This window comes from Cibotium barometz, chromosome 56 (assembly GCF_041138505.1).
Source record: "Cibotium barometz isolate CiBa-2024 chromosome 56, ASM4113850v1, whole genome shotgun sequence".
NCBI lineage: Eukaryota > Viridiplantae > Streptophyta > Polypodiopsida > Cyatheales > Cibotiaceae > Cibotium > Cibotium barometz.
Genome location: NC_141101.1, coordinates 40,720,393 through 40,738,019, shown reverse-complemented (window position 1 = coordinate 40,738,019; position 17,627 = coordinate 40,720,393).

Below are 17,627 nucleotides of genomic sequence, written 5' to 3'. Positions count from 1 at the left end.
ATGAAAATACATCTTACCTCTTGATTTACTTGCTTCTCTATCTCAGAAGGAAGCCCCCAACCAATCAATTGGTTTAGTATGTTGAGAAGAAGCTCCAAGAGAGAGATGGTATAGTTCACAGATTAAGAATCTATTTATAGGTGAGGGAGGCCTCTAACCAAGTCCAACTGGGTTCTAGAATTTTCCAAGTTCAGTTTGGTTGAATTTGGACAAGATTTGGACCTAGTTTGGCTCCCTTTTGACTTGGTTTAATCCAGGAGAGAAGAGAGATAAAAATATCACAATTTTTTTGAATTAAAAACTCATTCACATGTGTGAAATAGGTGCCTCCTTGAAGTCTCCCCCCCTAGGTGTCAAAAATGTACCATTATACCAAAATATCTCATTTTTTTAGTAATATCTCATAGTTTTTAACTAATAAACCTTGTACTCAGTCAACTCTTCATCTTATGTGAGCATTTACTCATTTTTGGGTATTTTCTTTTATTCTTTGGATTTATCTCATCCCCATACTTAGATTAATCATATTGGTCCATAGGAACCTTAATTGTACCATAATCCAAAATTTTCAGAAAATCTTGACCCTTAGGCTAAGGTCCTTTATACATACTTTCAATTAATTACAAATACACATTGGAAAGATCTTTTTGAATTTTTGTTTCAGGGGAAACCATTTTAGACACTAGGAGGATTACCTCTCTTTAGACATTTTCTCTCTCCAGGCCAAAACAGGGTAAAACAAGATCTTTTTTCTATTTCAAAGAGGGGAATAATTACAAGAACAGAAGGGGAGGTTCTTACCTCAAAAGTTGGAGGCAAGAATCTTACAACATTGGAGGAGAATCATATAAATAACTTCATCTCAAGCGTGGAAACAATCTGTGTTTGCTTACTGTTGGATGAAGAAGACATATTTATTTTTTCAAGTGGTTAGGAAGTGTTTATGCTTGAGAAGAAGGAAATTGTTTATTAACACTAGAGAGAGAGAGAGAGAGAGAGAGAGAGAGAGAGAGAGAGTTTTAAGCAACAACACATGACGCATCAATGTTTAAGCAACTTCAACCTTGATAGTCCTTGTGCTTTAGTTTTTTACAAATATCAGGAGGATTTAAAAAATGAAATATAATTACAATATAACAATATAATTTGCATAAGGTAGGCTTAACCAATGGTACACTAATCAAGGCAAGAGACTCTTAATCCTTCTCATTGTAAAAATTTGCATAAGGTAGGCTTAACCAATGACAGCACATTGATCAAGGAAAGACTCTTAATCCTTCTCATCATTGCAAAAATCACCCTCTAATGAGAGCATCCAAATACATGTCCTTATATCATGAGCATTGATTACACACACATGATGCTTCTCTATCAAACCACACAAAGCATGTGAGCTCCACCCAATCCATGTGGACTCCATGTGACTAAAACACAACATGTGTCTAGCCCATGTGACCCATGAATGCACTTATACTTTTTGAGTTTTGCCATTGACTCTTGCAAATCATCAATGTGGTAAAAATAAACTTTGACAAAGATAACTTAAAGAGCAAACACTCTTAGACCAAGGTTTATCCTTCCCCTTTAAGAACAAACACTCCTAGACCAAGTTTTATCCTTCTCCTCACGTACTAATCCTTTCCCTTTAATTACAAACACTCTTTGGCCAAGGTTTATCCTTCCCCTTATCTAGAAACCCTAGGGTAAGTAGATCTCATCGTATCATTCCAAGGGTTACAAAGGAATGACCTCAATTGCAAGACAAGCCTCTTAACAAGCTAACGTAAAGGCACTTATAACATATGTTCATGTACTTGAGATGCTTTATTAGAGTTGGTGTCTACAACCTCCATGTTGTTGGCAAAGTGGTGTCCTTGATTCTTTTTTGTCCAACAGTCTCGTTCGTAGTGGTAGTCACATATGTGCCTCATTATGAGCATAACATGGGCATGACTTGGACCATAAAATTTGCATCATTGTGTACACCTAGACCACCATATGGTTTGAATTTGAGTACACCACAATCACATGACTTAACATGGCCACAACCAAGCATAAGGACATATACATTCATTTTAGGTTGGACAATCTGGGCAGAGCACCCTTGTGTGCACACAAATTTTTATTGCATAATTCTTGGGTAGAGCACCCCACACAATTGAAAAAATAGAAATTAAATGAATACACAAGAACAATACTCCCAAAGTTGAGTTAATGAAGACACACCACTCAATGAAGTTGATCTTAATTGTGTTAGTGTTCCCCATATTGGTGTTGGTGTTGGTGTTGGTGTAAAAGCCATGATGAATGCTAACATGGGATCTTGAAATACTTATTGAAGAATAATACAAAACTCACAAATGCATAGACTAAACCATAGAATTGGAATTAAATTGACAAGATGAGCATAAATTGAAACAAAAACAAGAAAATAGATTAGAGATCAACTTGTACACATTGTTGGGTCCAATCTCCCCCCCAAGAAGTGTCGGCATCCTCCCACTACATGGGTATTTATGCTTTATTCATAAAAATAGCCCACATGCCAAAAATAGATGCACGCTTATGCATGGGCTTGCCCTTTCATAAAAGTAGGAGTTGCTTTAACCAAAAGCTAAGATAATATCTTCCTATCTAACCACTAAATGAAAAATACATAAAGAACCCCAATGGCTAATTCACGTGTAACAAAATCACTAAGTCCACGCCCAAATATAATAAAAGTGAGCGGCCAACTATGATACAAAATCTCGTTAGTAGATACTACGACTAATTACCAAAAATGAGAAAAAACTTCCCGGTAATTACTCATGGCATATCACCACCATCACGTCCTAGCCATACCGGCTTATGAGCACAAAGCCCATCAATCTCACCACCAACCTACATAGGTTGTCCATTCAAACAAATTTACATTAACAACACATGCTAAAGTTACATAACAATACATAAGCATTAAATCCAATACTTAGTTCCAGCCATCCTTAATTTCATATGTCCTACACAAGGAATATTCGAAATCACCCAAGTGCCATGCTATAAACATAGTGGTAATTAGGCGTTCCCAATTAACCACAAAAGGATGGATGGACAAGTTGTGACATCTCTTCTACTTGGGATAACAACTATCCTCAGTTGCATCATATCAACTGACCCATGTTTGAAAGTAAGATTGGGTGAGGTTGGGATAGGTGCGAAAAAACCACTCAGGTATCCATTTAAGAACTCACAAATAGAGTACAACTATTCTTGAAGAGAATTCTTATCTTATTGTAAAAGTAAAAGGAAATTTAAATGACTTTGCTAAAAATGACTTTGCTAAAAATGTGAATCGTTGGTTAAATGAAGTCAACACATATCTCCATCATTGTGGTGTGGTGGAAATTATCTATCAAAAACAATTTTAACACGTGAATCGTTATGGTTTCTATGGATAGGGAATATAAAGTTGTTGAGCATAATTCATTAGAAACTTAACATCATAAGAATAAAAGATAAATTGATTATGGATATAAAGATAGGAAATACTAACCTTGAGTTGAAAAGCTATTTGAGAGGGTGTGAGATTGTAAATAAACAATAGATAGAATTGACTTTTCAATACATCCAAAGTTTAAGCACAAATATAAATATGCAAATAATGAATGACTAATATCAAATTTAACAATCTTGATTGATAAAAAATGAAAACATGAATTTAACTGTTTCATGATAACTATCTCTTAAGAATCAAAATAAAAGGTTCAAGTTATAAACGAGTTAATGTCAAAAGACATTACTGGGGATAGATCATAAAGAAAGTCTCCAAAGTAAAGAGGACTTAGGTTGTGTACATATTTCAAGGAAGGAATTGTAATCATACGTTTGGGTTAATAAAGTTCCGTGCGAACTCACATGTTCACAAGGAGGAAATGATAAGAATCTCAAACACATGTTCTAGAGTCTCCAATTTGGATTAGGCCGAACAAAATAAACTTGTACAAAATGTAAGGCATAATTTCATTAAAGCTTATATAAACACCTTTATAACATATTTATAGCAAGTGTCTCTCAAATTTGAGGAAAGTAATTGTTTGTTTTGAAATGGTTTAAATAAACAAGTCTAAATCTATATAGTTATCTTAATGTCAAATGGGATGATGATGAAAAGATTAATTTGCACTTAAAGTTAAAATAAACTTGAATAGTAAATATGAAACTTGGCAAACATAAGATTGAGTCAAGAGTAAGAAGGTTGTAACTTACATAGATTCGATTGCAATGATGTTCTATATTGGTGATTTCTCCAAATTGATTTATGGGTGATTTCTCACCATCAATTATGGATTTTGAGCATACAAGGAGCTTAGAAAATTTAAAAATAGGGCTTTGATCTCCTCAACTTGATGATTCCATCCATACAAATGGATTAGGGAGACGATTAAGATTCTTGAGGAGGGTGGTTTTGGGAAGAAGAAGGGTGGTTTCTCTTAAAAAAGAGTGGTTTTTTTTGCTCAAAGTTGATATTAAACCATAGCCCTTAATCTAAGTCTTGATCCATTGGCTTAGAAAATTTCCATAACCCTTAAAGCTTTTGTCCATGGGTTCTCGAGTCTTTGACTACTCTACCCTTTGGATTTTAGTGAGCTTCTTCCTATTCTTCAAATCAAAGTACCCCTAAGCTCTGATACCACTGACATGGGATCTTGAAATACTTATTGAATAATAATACAAAACTCACAAATACACAAAGAATAATTGGAATTAAATTGACAAGATGAGCATAAATTGAAATAAAAACAAGAAAATAGAGTAGACATCACCTTGTACACAGTGTTGGGTCCAATCTCCCCCCCAAGAAGTGTCGACATCCTCCCACTTCTTGGGTATTTATGTTGAGAAACATGGACCGAGAGCTAGGCTATGCTATGGTGGTTTAAACACAATGCTAACCATGATTACTTGATCAAATGGCAAGACCAAAAAAGATAGACAAATATTAACCAAATAGTCTTACTTGATACTGATGCTTGAGTTGAGTTGATTGTGTTTACATTGCTTGAAGATGCCCCTTTTATATGATTGTGTTTACATTGCTTGAAGATGCCCCTTTTATATGAGGTGGCTACTAAGTTTCTTGAGAGCTCATGTGGGATAAATTAGCTTTGATGATGTGGCAACTTGCTAAATGACTGCAAGAGACTAGGGTTCGCCACTCAAAGCATGGAGTGACAACATGGGTGTGGGTCACCATCCTCACATATCATATGGGAGAAGTTCACCATGAAAGCTTGGACAAAAGCACCAAGAAGACAAGAATGTCTATAGAGTGAATATGATCAAAAGGGTACAATGTCCATGAGCCCTATGCCTCATGTAACCCAAAGCCCCCAAAAGTACACATGTAAATTTCCCTAAGCCCAAGTGTCTAGGCGCCCCATTCCTCATGTGCATGTGCACAAAAACCTACTTCATTATAAACCATCTCCTCCTATAAAGATTTCATCCTCAAAATCAAAGGGTGGTCATGCCCAAAGAAAAGACATATACAAGTGGATATGTACAAAAGCCAAAAATCACATCCATGACTGAATGTTGATGTAGCGAAAGACCCATACATGAATCGTATGACCCCTTGGGTCAAATGGAAAGGATAGAGGGCTCCCGTCGATGATGAGGCTATCTATGCAACCTCCTAGATCAAAAGGAAATCCGAGGCATGCAAAATCCAAGGCAATGGTCCCATGATAATCTAGTGCAAGTGGAGAGGATAAGGAACCACTGTCAATGATGAAGCTAGTCGAGTATCCTCCAGGATCAAATGGAAAAGATACTAGTATCATCTTGAAGATGAGGTAATCCATACAAGTGTGACCACATATATGGAATCTAAGTCCAAACCATATAGGCTCCAAAGAAACGACTCTCGAACCACCTGGATCAAATGGACACTATAGAGAACCAATGTCACTGCTGTCCCACGGCCAGCCAATCCTCCTGGATCAAATGGATAGACACCCATGTCGATGGCGTAGCTCGCTATAACTCCACTTGGGTCAAATGGATATCCAAAATGCAGACCATATAACCATGGAATAAATGTGTGACCACCTGGACCAAAAAGGAAGTATCCAAGCCCCTCGTTCAAAGTGAAATGACCAACAAAAATATCATCAAATCCATGGTCGAAATAACTACTTAGGTGAGAATTTGGATGTGATGCATGTAAATCCACATAATGCACCATATAATCACATACCATGCATCCCAAATGAGATATATTGCATCCAAAAGTAAATGTCCTAGCTCCAAAGAAAACAAGATCGTGTCGACATCCGTAGGATCCAAATGAACATAGCTCAAGGTCGGCCTCATGTAGAGTCAAATGTGAACTCATGCCACCATCACATGTAGCACCACTCGAAAAGTCAAAGGCATGATCCACCATATCAAGGTATGTATGAGCATGATCTGACCCATGCACAATATCTCCATGTGCAAAACACTATATATGTGTGTTTCCCTCTAAAATAAAAGCTAGATCATCATCACTAGGCATTGACAAAGTGTCTACACAAGAGAGATAAGTGGTATCAAACAACTTACCATCAATGGAATCTCCAAGGCCACTAGGGTCATCTCCAAGGCATTGACAAAGTGTCTACACAAGAGAGATAAGTGGTATCAAACAACTTACCATCAATGGAGGAATCTCCAAGGCCACTAGGGTCATCCCCAAAAGTATAGACAATCTCCATCAATGGTATCCCTACATGACCTAAATCCCATGATAAATCAATCTCCAATAACACTGGATCTAAGAAAATACCTAGATCAAATGTAAAGCTCTCGAGGTCAATGTCATAGGATATGCTAAAAATATGATCGATATGCATATTCCTACGATGTCTCACCTCTACGAACTCATCACTACTCTCATGCACTATCTCTGACTACTTAATCACAACAACTCGATCCACCCGAATGCCAGGAATGCTATGAAAACTAGGAGTAGTGGTTGTATCCAAAATCTCTCCACATGTAACAACTCAAGAGGAGTATCCCAACACATCTAATACTAGGACCTTGGGTCTATGCTCCTCATGGTCTATGATGTGCTCACAACGACATGTGAAGTGTCAATCCCATGTGTAACTAGGGATGTATGACTAGCCGAATGATCATGACTAGTCAAATGCCCATCAAGATCATGGAATGCATCACTATGGTCATCTAATGTATCCCTATGTTCACTAGGAATAGAGATAGGTAGCTCTATGATGCTTATAATGCTCGATGTGGTCGCTGCCATCTCTGCCCTCCCTCAAGATCATGTCCACATGATCTAACTCACACACATCACCCTCACTATCACTATCACATACATCATCATCATGTGCATATGTGTGAGTGGCATCAAATGCACGTGTATCACTGTCATCATGTGTGTGTGTGTGTACGATACATCAATATCATCATGTGTGTGTGTGTACAATACAACATCATCCCCATCATAATACAATGAATGAGTCGGTCTACATAAATGAGAATCAATGAGATGATGGTGGCTAGTCGATGTCATGGAGGGCGAATCATAGAAACTCTCAAGACCCATGCGAACACCACTGTGATAGCAACGAAAGTGGCAGCATGCCCGATCCATGTCTTCCAAGGATCCAAACCTATCATGCCATAACTCAAAAAATGTATCCCATGAATGATCACTATGATCATCATCACCCATATAATCATATGTAGTCATAGCATGAACATCATCATCACTATCCACATCAGCATCCCCTCAATGCATGTCATATGATACCCATCCTCAAGTATATATTCATCTCTGCTCACAAATGTAGGGCACTCAATCAAGTCCCCACATACATCATCCCATGCAAGCAATGATGAACCATCCCTGTAAAGATAAACACATAGATCCTCAACAAAAATAACGATATGGAGAATGTTTGGACGATATGGCATGGACATCCCCCTCATCAAATAAGTGTCTAAACTGGCTAGGCAATAACCTCTCAATCTCAAAAATCCATAAGTGACATGAATATGATGTGTCATCATAGCATGATGTCGGTGAAGAATGATCTAGAGGTCGAAGCCGTGATGTGCCAAATGTATGTATGAACTCGGCAAATGATATGCACCTCCTCACCTGAAATGGTAAATCAAGATGACAGGCATAGAGCCAGAGTGATAGGGTATGAGCAGATGCCCTACAATCAGCGTCTGGGATGGAGTCGTAGTGATGTCAACGACGATGATGGTGGGTAGCACGACGATCGTAGGCGGGGTACAGGTAGTAATGGATCCCCATGTCATCCCGCCAATGCTTGAAAGTGTGGAAACACCCCCAACTGTGCTCAAGAATCCCACACCACGTGTGGAGAAGGCACCAATATGCTCAAATGGCCAAAAATGTGCATGTGAACGCTAAAAAATAAACCAAACGGCTAAAAATGTGTGCATGAACGCCTAATGACTAGGGGTGAGGTGTGAAAAGTAATCAAAAATACACTAAACAAAGACCAAGATGCATCTGTGAACACGTCTCCTAAAGGCCCAAATCATGTGAACACCATGCAAGCGACCAACTAACACACTTAAGAACACCCAAAAATTATCCAACATACACCAAAAATCTCTCACAACGTATAAAAAATCTTAAAATGCTCAAGAGTGAGGAAGAGTATGGAATATGGGCAAGGATAAGTGGTCAAAAGTTAATGTGGAAGGTCAAATGGGAAAAAAAGGTCGCCCAACAACTTTCAAAAGAACCCTTAAGGCTCCCTTCAACGTTGATTTTTTTTTAATTGCTTCTCTTCAGCTCTCCTGGTGGCCTTCTTCTTCTCCACTCTGCACTTTCACCTGCTCCATTGCCCTCTCCCAATGATACCTAGATCTGTCTAAGCTCAGTGATGGTTAGGGGCAAGAAGAGTGTAGAAGCCCAAGTGATGGTTGGCCGAGAACGTCGAGACGCTGAGAGAAGCCACGATTCAATTTCCCTATTTTCCTTCGAGAGTCTAGCGTGCGAGCTTAGCTTAGCTTAGCTATGGCGAGCTGTTTTGTAGACCACCGCCTTAACAGAATACGAGAAGCAAAGACTTGAGGAGAATGTGAAGAGAAATCAGGCCATGAGTTTTTGTACATTCGTGCACCAGCTTGCAAAAGTGTTGTTGCAAACAGCAGAACCTCCTGCAAGAAGCTCAGTTGATGAAGACCCCCTGATTTTCAGAGCTTGGCCTTTGATGAGAGCAAGGCAGGGGCCCTTACACAACAAGCATTGCTGATGGCCGCATCATGCCTCACCCATTCTGCGTTCGTTGATGCGCGCCTCCTCCTATGAAACGCCCACTCTACGTTGAGATGTTTTCCTCCTGTGATCATGATTGCTACGTGCTGAGTTCAATGATGGAGGTTGCTTCTGTGCATTGCAAGGCTGTCACAATTTCAGCTAGAGAAAGAGACGATGGACTGCACCATACCACTAGCAACCTCTCTCGTGTAGGGCTATCAATTCCTTCTTCCCAAAGTAGGCTTCACTTTCTTGAGCCGCCGGCCTCACCAAACTCATCAGGTCCTCTTAGACTAGCTGCTGTTGGTATGGGCTTTTCACTTTGCTTTCATTTACTTGACTATTTGAAGGTGGCTATTCACTTTGCTTTCATTTCTTGGCTATTTGAAGCTCTAAATTATTGGCCTTGACCTGCCATCATCTCTTTCAAAAGACTAATGCAATTTTTGTATGGTATAGCTGTCTCCTGTGCTCTATGTTTGCTTTAGTTTGTTGAAGCAATTGCTAAAATGCTTATTGATACCTCTGTCAAAGAGATTGCTAAGGTGCTTGTTGTTGAAGGAAAAAAAACTGGCTTACTTGTATGCCCAAGGTGGTACCCAGTGTGGCCGAGGAAAAACTAGCATGAATATAGAATGCTTAGTAGCCAAGGCGTCAAGAATGCCACGTTTCCACATCTATGTTGGTTGTTTGACCTCTGATGGTGTAGCAGCAAAAGAAGAAATCCTTGGTCTTTACGCCTATTCCCATCTTCTTTGTTGTGTAAGCCAACTCATATGTGCTATTGTCTTGTGCAAGATGATGTTTTGTAGAGCTGGAAACTTAAGACTTAATAATGCCAAGATTTAAGCTGCAAATTGTTTGCCTTCTCATCTAAACTCTACACTATTTCTTGGAGATCTTCACACTTAAGAAGTTATGTATGCAAGTTAGGAGAACCTTGTGGTGTATGGGGCACACTGGCTCATACCAGTGGATTGGGTTCAATTCCCAATCCACTGGCTCATACCAGTGGATTGGGTTCAATTCCCAGTAGGGTCATACTTGCAAACACAATGGTAATCAACAAACTTCTTGAGTTTCTACACTCCAAATTGTAAAGCTTGTACACTTTTACATTGACTAGTTATCAACATGCTCTCTGCATAATATTGATGCTCAGATTTGTAATAGAATAACATGCTATACATCTTCTTGATGGCAATGTGCCTAAATGCTGTAAACCAGGGTATGTGCTTGTAAACAGTGTTTTTCTCAATACTTTTCTTGCTTCCTTTACTTCTAATACATCAAGATTTATACTAATCTAAGTAGATTTTTATTATTCCAATAGATTTGTAATCTTTGTCTATCTTCTTTGCAAGAAAGTATTAAGATCAGAAAGATTTGATCAAGAATCACTTACTGTTCTGTTTCTGTGTCAAGATTTGATTTCAGCACAATAACTTTGCATAATTTATATATTGCTCTGTTCTACACTATATATCTGCACTAATTCTTGGAAATTCGTATCAACTGCACATAATCTTGAAATCTGCACCAAGATTTTAGAAATCTGTTCAAAATTGCAATGAATCTGCACTTAGCACAGCACTCTGCAATTCTACAACATAACTCTGACAACTCTGCATAGTAATCTGAATTCTCTGCACAATAATTTGAATACTCTGCACAGCAATATGAATATTCTGCACAACAATCTGAAAAACTCTGCACAACAACCTTGATTTCCTGCATAACAACTTGCTTCTTGCAATGTTTCTTCCAAGAACTCAAGATCTGGGAATCTAGGGTTTGTTCTTGAAGAATTAAGAGCTTAAAGGATTAATAATTGGAACTATGGGCTCTCTAAGCAGAATAATGCAAGAAAATCCTTCAATATTGGTTGCTAAAATCTCTGTAAATCCTAATTCAAAAATTAAGAAAATCAAGATCAAGAAGATCAAGAAGTTCAAGAAATCAAACACTAAAGTGGATTAGGGTTTTGAAAACAGTGTTTAATACAAATTTAGAAATGATTAACATAAATTTATTTGCTAATCTTGTTAAACAATAAATTAGCAAATCTAAAAATTATGTAAAAATCAATTTTAAAAATGATTAACACTAATCAAGATTAAGAAAATGTATTTTAGAAAACTAGATTAACAGTAATCCAAAAATGATTATCATTAATCAAGATCAAGAAAAAGCATACTAAAAATTGGATTAAGCATAATCCAAAAATGATTCACTAATCACTCTCTAAGCAAGGATCTAAGCCAAGGACTCTGATCCTAGGGATCTAAGCCAAGAGCTTTGATACCAATGCGAGAGACTAGGGTTGGCCACTCAAAGCATGGAGTGGCAAACAACATGGGTGTGGGTCACCATCCTCACGTCTCGTATGGGAGAAGTTCACCACATGAAAGCTTGGGCAAAAGCACCAAGAAGACATGAATGTCTATAGAGTGAATATGATCAAAAGGGTACAATGTCCATGAGCCCTATGTCTCATGTAGCCCAAGCCCCCCAAAAGTACACATGTAAATGTCCCTAAGCCCAAGTGCCTAGGCCTCATTCCCGATGTGCATGTGCACCCAAACCTACTTCATTACAAACCATCTCCTCCCAAAGAAAAGACATATACAAGTGGCTATGTACAAAAGCCAAAAATCACATCCATGACTGAATGTTCATGTAGCGGAAGACCCATACATGAATCGTATGACCCCCTGGGTCAAATGGAAAGGATAGAGACGCCCTGGGAGCTCCCCTGGGTCAAATGAATCGTATGACCCCCTGGGAGCTCTCTATCCTTTCATTTGACCCCCTGGGTCAAATGGAAAGGATAGAGAGCTCCCGTCAATGATGAGGCTATCTATGCAACCTCCTAGATCAAAAGGAAATCCGAGGCATGCAAAATCCAAGGCAATGGTCCCATGATAATCTAGTGCAAGTGGAGAGGATAAGGAACCACTGTCGATGACGAAGCTAGTCGAGTATCCTCCAGGATCAAATGGAAAAGATACTAGTATCATCCTGAAGATGAGGTAATCCATACAAGTGTGACCACATATATGGAATGTAAATCCAAACCATATAGGCTCCAAAGAAATGACTCTCGAACCACCTGGATCGAATGGACACTGTAGAGAGCCAATGTCCCTGTTGTGTGGCCAGCCAATGCTCCTGGATCAAATGGATAGACACCCATGTCAATGGCGTAGCTCACTATAACTCCACTTGGGTCAAATGGATATCCAAAATGTAGACCATCTAACCATGGAATAAATGTGTCACCACTTGGACCAAAAAGGAAGTATCCAAGCCCCTCGTCCCCAAAGTGAAATGACCACCAGAAATATCATCAAATCCATGGTCGAAATAACTACTTAGGTGAGAATTTGGATGTGATGCATGTAAATCCACATAATGCACCATATAATCAATTACCATGCATCATCCCAAATGACATATATTGCATTCAAAAGTAAATGTCTTGGCTCCAAAGAAAACAAGATCGTGTCGACATCCATAGGAGCCAAATGAACATAGCTCAAGGTCAGCCTCATGTAGAGTCAAATGTGAACTCATGCCACCGTCACATGTAGCACCACTCGAAAAGTCAAAGGCATGATCCACCATAATATCTCCATGTGCAAGACACTCTATATGTGTGTGTCCCTCTAAAATAAAAGCTGGATCATCATCACTAGGCACTGACAAAGTGTCTACACAAGAGAGATAAGTGGTATCAAACAACTCACCATTAATGGAATCTCCAAGGCCACTAAGGTCATCCCCAAAAGTATAGACAATCTCCATCAATGGTATCCCTACATGACCTAAATCCCATTATAAATCAATCTCCAATAACACTGGATCTAAGAAAATACCTAGATCAAATGTAAAGCTCTCGAGGTCAATGTCATAGGATATGCTAAAAATATGATCGATATGCATATTCCTACGATGTCTCACCTCTACGAACTCATCACTACTCTCATGCACTATCTCTGACTACTCAATCACAACAACTCGATCCACCCGAATGCTACCAGGAATGCTATGAAAACTAGGAGTAGTGGTTGTATCCAAAATCTCTCCACATGTAACAACTCAAGAGGAGTAGCCCAACACATCTAATACTAGAACCTTGGGTCTATGCTCCTCATGGTCTATGATGTGCTCACAACGACATGTGAAGTGTCAATCCCATGTGTAACTAGGGATGTATGACTAGCCGAATGATCATGACTAGTCAAATGCCCATCAAGATCATGGAATGCATCACTATGGTCATCTAATGTATCCCTATGTTCACTAGGAATAGAGATAGGTAGCTCTATGATGCTTATAATGCTCGATGTGCATCTCTACCCTCAAGATCAAGTCCACATGATCTAACTCACACACATCACCCTCACTATCACTACTATCACATACATCATCATCATGTGCATATGTGTGAGTGGCATCAAGTGCACGTGTATCACTGTCATCATGTGTATGTGTGTGCGATACATTAATATCATCATGTGTGTGTACAATACAACATTATCCTCATCATCCCCATCATAATACAATGAATGAGTCGGTCTATGTAAATGAGAATCAATGAGATGATGGCTAGTCGATGTCGTGGGGTGAGTTGTAGAAACTCTCAAGGCCCATGCGAACACCATTGTGATAGCAACGAAAGTGGCAGCATGCCCGATCCATGTCTTCCAAGGATCCAAACCTGTCATGCCATAACTCAAAAAATGTATCCCATGAATGATCACTATGATCATCATCACCCATATAATCATCTGTAGTCATAGCATGAACATCATCATCACTATCCACATCATCATCCCCTAAATTCATGTCATAATGATACTCATCCTCAAGTATATATTCATCTCTGCTCACAAATGTAGGACACTCATGCACCCATATAATCATCTGTAGTCATAGCATGAACATCATCATCACTATCCACATCATCATCCCATGAATGCTTGTTATAATGATACCCATCCTCAAGTATATATTCATCTCTTCTCACAAATGTAGGGCACTCAATCAAGTCCCCACATACATCATCGTATGCAAGCAATGTTGAACCATCCTTGTAAAGATAACCACATAGATCCTCAACCAAAACACCATATGTAGAATGTCTGGACCATTTGGCATGGACATCCCCCTCATCAAATAAGTGTCTAAAATGGCTAGGCAACAACCTCTCAAGCTCAAACATCGATAAGTGACATGAATATGATGTGTCATGATAGCATGATGTCGGTGAAGAAGGCTCTAGAGGTTGAAGGTGCGATGAACACATCAAATGCACGCGCGGTGAGGTGAACTCACCTCCACCATATGCCCTCAAACATTTGATCCAATGTCCATATTGGTTCTGAGCATATGCTTTGAACTCTCTAAACTTCCCAAATGATTCACCTTTCCCCTCAAGAAGTAGATCCATGTCATTCTACTATAGTCATCAATGAAGGTGACATAATAAATGCTTCACCTTGCCCAAACCTTTTAATGTAATAGCAATCAAATCATCATCATCCATTGGTGCATTGATAGATGCAAATGTCTTTGCACATGCTTTGATCTCTTGCACATAATGATGTATACTCCTATTGTTCCATGTTATACTATGTACGTTTTATTTCAACTGGATCTTCCTTTCCTTTGTGTTCGTGTCATACACCTTCACCAATGTATCCCCCATGCATGCTTGGGATTATCCACATCCTGGATATGACATAACATTCCATATGTCACACAAATCGAGAAGTAATGCAACACGTTAAATGCTCTTTCCAACCAATTCTTATATGCTATAAGTTGTGTCGTCAGAGTTGCATTAACTACGGGAACCCTTGGCTCCGTCTCTTCACCTGTCACCAAATTCCAAAGCCCTTTTCCTTTTAAGATGTTTGTCATGCGATACTTCCAAATCTGGAAGTTGTTCCTATCAAGATTTTCACCAATAATTTTATCTAGACCATCACTCATCTTGGTTAAATTCAATGCTCCAATAAGCACACTCAACTAATCAATGTAACCAATGTGGTACAATGCCAATTGCTAATACATATACATGTATAAATCCTGTTAATGTAGTGTCAACGGCACTTGTACATTTACTTGCTCAATGCAAAAGTACTCCTAATATCATTCTCAAACCATGTACATGTACATGTCCACATTGCACTCCCATATACTCATTTTCTCCATACATGCAAAAGTACTCCTAATATCATTCTCAAACCATGTACATGTACATGTCCACATTGCACTCCCATATACTCATTTTCTCCATACATACACATAAAATTGCATTAGGCATCAAGTAGAAGCCTAAAAATTGTCCTGCCAAATTTCGATAAGCTCCAAATCAATCCCTCTTGTTGCAATAACCTGTACATCAGCTTCTCAACAGCTTTCCAATACCATGTAGTGATAGCAAATTCTTTTACCAATCACAATGTATTCCAATTTGTCAAGTTCTTCTTGCAACATTAAGATTCAACCAAGCTTGCGAGCAAACTTCATATATATATCAACACTTCAACAATGTTGTAGCAGACATCCTAAATCTGCACTCTTATCTTGTTCTATTCATAACTTGAGCTACAGAACTCCAAATCCAATGTTTGAGTAGTCTAAACACATCTACACAAAACAAGCTTTCTGTTTATCATCACGATACAATCAATTTCTAAGTAGCATGGCGAAAGTTTATCGTTGTGTAGACAAACTGCAGTTTTTTCCTCATATATTTGCAAATCAGCACATTTCATTTTCATACATTTCCACTTGCAAGCTTCAATTGAGAGCTTAAACTTTGCTTGCTTTAGCTTCCAAATATCTGCAATCCCTAAGGGAAGGGTTTGTTTAACTTACCTCTTGGCCAAGCTCTATGATTTACTTCTAGTTTCCACTCGAATAGTGCTTTACAGCTTCTCCCTTACTCCAAACAACTTCTTCACCACTCTTTCTCACACTCATAAAACCCTAGGATGAGAGCACCAGGCTCTGATACAATGAAAAGAGCATAGATGAGACCAGAGGAGACACACACAAATTCTAACTGCTCTCATTAATCCATTTCACACAATGTAGAGAAGCTCCATAGCTAGCTTCATTCTCCTTCACCAAAATCAGCACATTACAAGTGATAAGTTCGCACTTTACATAACCTAGTACCAATGTCCACACACACTTGACCAGTTGGACACGACCACTATTATCCACATACCGCTAGACTACTGTCCACACACCTAATGTTATCCACCGTTTGATGAGCTTGCATTCTCAATAATGGCTCTTTTAAGTTTGGCCTTGGGACTAAAAGGAGAGGTGTGGGCTCCCAAGGCCAAACTTAAAAGAGCCATATTATTTACATCTAGACTCAAAATCAAGTTAAATTGTAATCAAAATAACGGCTTAGGCATTCTTAGAACTTCAAAATTCAGGTCATTAGAATATAATCGATGCATTCATATCAGTTTTAAAAGACTACTTGTTGAAATACATATTTGTACATACATAAGAAATATTATAAATATATAGAACGTTAAATATTATAATATCATTATTAAGTCATACTTCTAGAGGTGTTTGTTTCATTTTGGGATTAGAAAATAAAAAATAAAAATGAAGCAAGTTTAACAATATACTTTATTTGGAGATTATTAAAAAGCAAGATAAAAACCAAGTGAGGTTGTTTTTTTAATAAAATGTCAAAGATAAAATTATGACGTGTGGTTATTAGACGTACTTACTTGCTCTTCCACTGCTCAGTTTTTAGCCTCACTCTATCCACTAATGCTCGATGCTTTAATTGCCTTCACTAATGAAAATCTTAACGAGTAAGAGTATACTCAAGCATAGACACGAGTACATTCCTAAGGTAGTTTTTCTTTTTGAAGCATATGAATAAAACCACTAAGGTTTAGGTAGATAGCACGACCTAATGGGGAGCTCCCACAATGCCTTTCGAGTCATATTGGATGCAGTGCTCGAAAAAAATGTTTTTTTCAGCCCTTAAAATTAAAGGCAATGCTTAGGCTTAACTTGGATTTAGACTTAAAAACCACTAAAAATCATAGAAATGCCGAGATTTATAACTAAAATTAAAGGCAACGTGAGATTTCAACTGGAATTTTTGAATTTTAGCCGAGAAAATTACACTACAAACATGGTGATGTGAGAAGTGATTGGATGCTTTTAATAAAGCATAGATGTCTGCCTGTGTGAAAAGGCTTCTTGGCCATGTACACCCACTAGTGAAAATGGCAGTGGTGGTGGGCATCCATGCAGGAAGGCTTCATCCCCTCCCCATTTG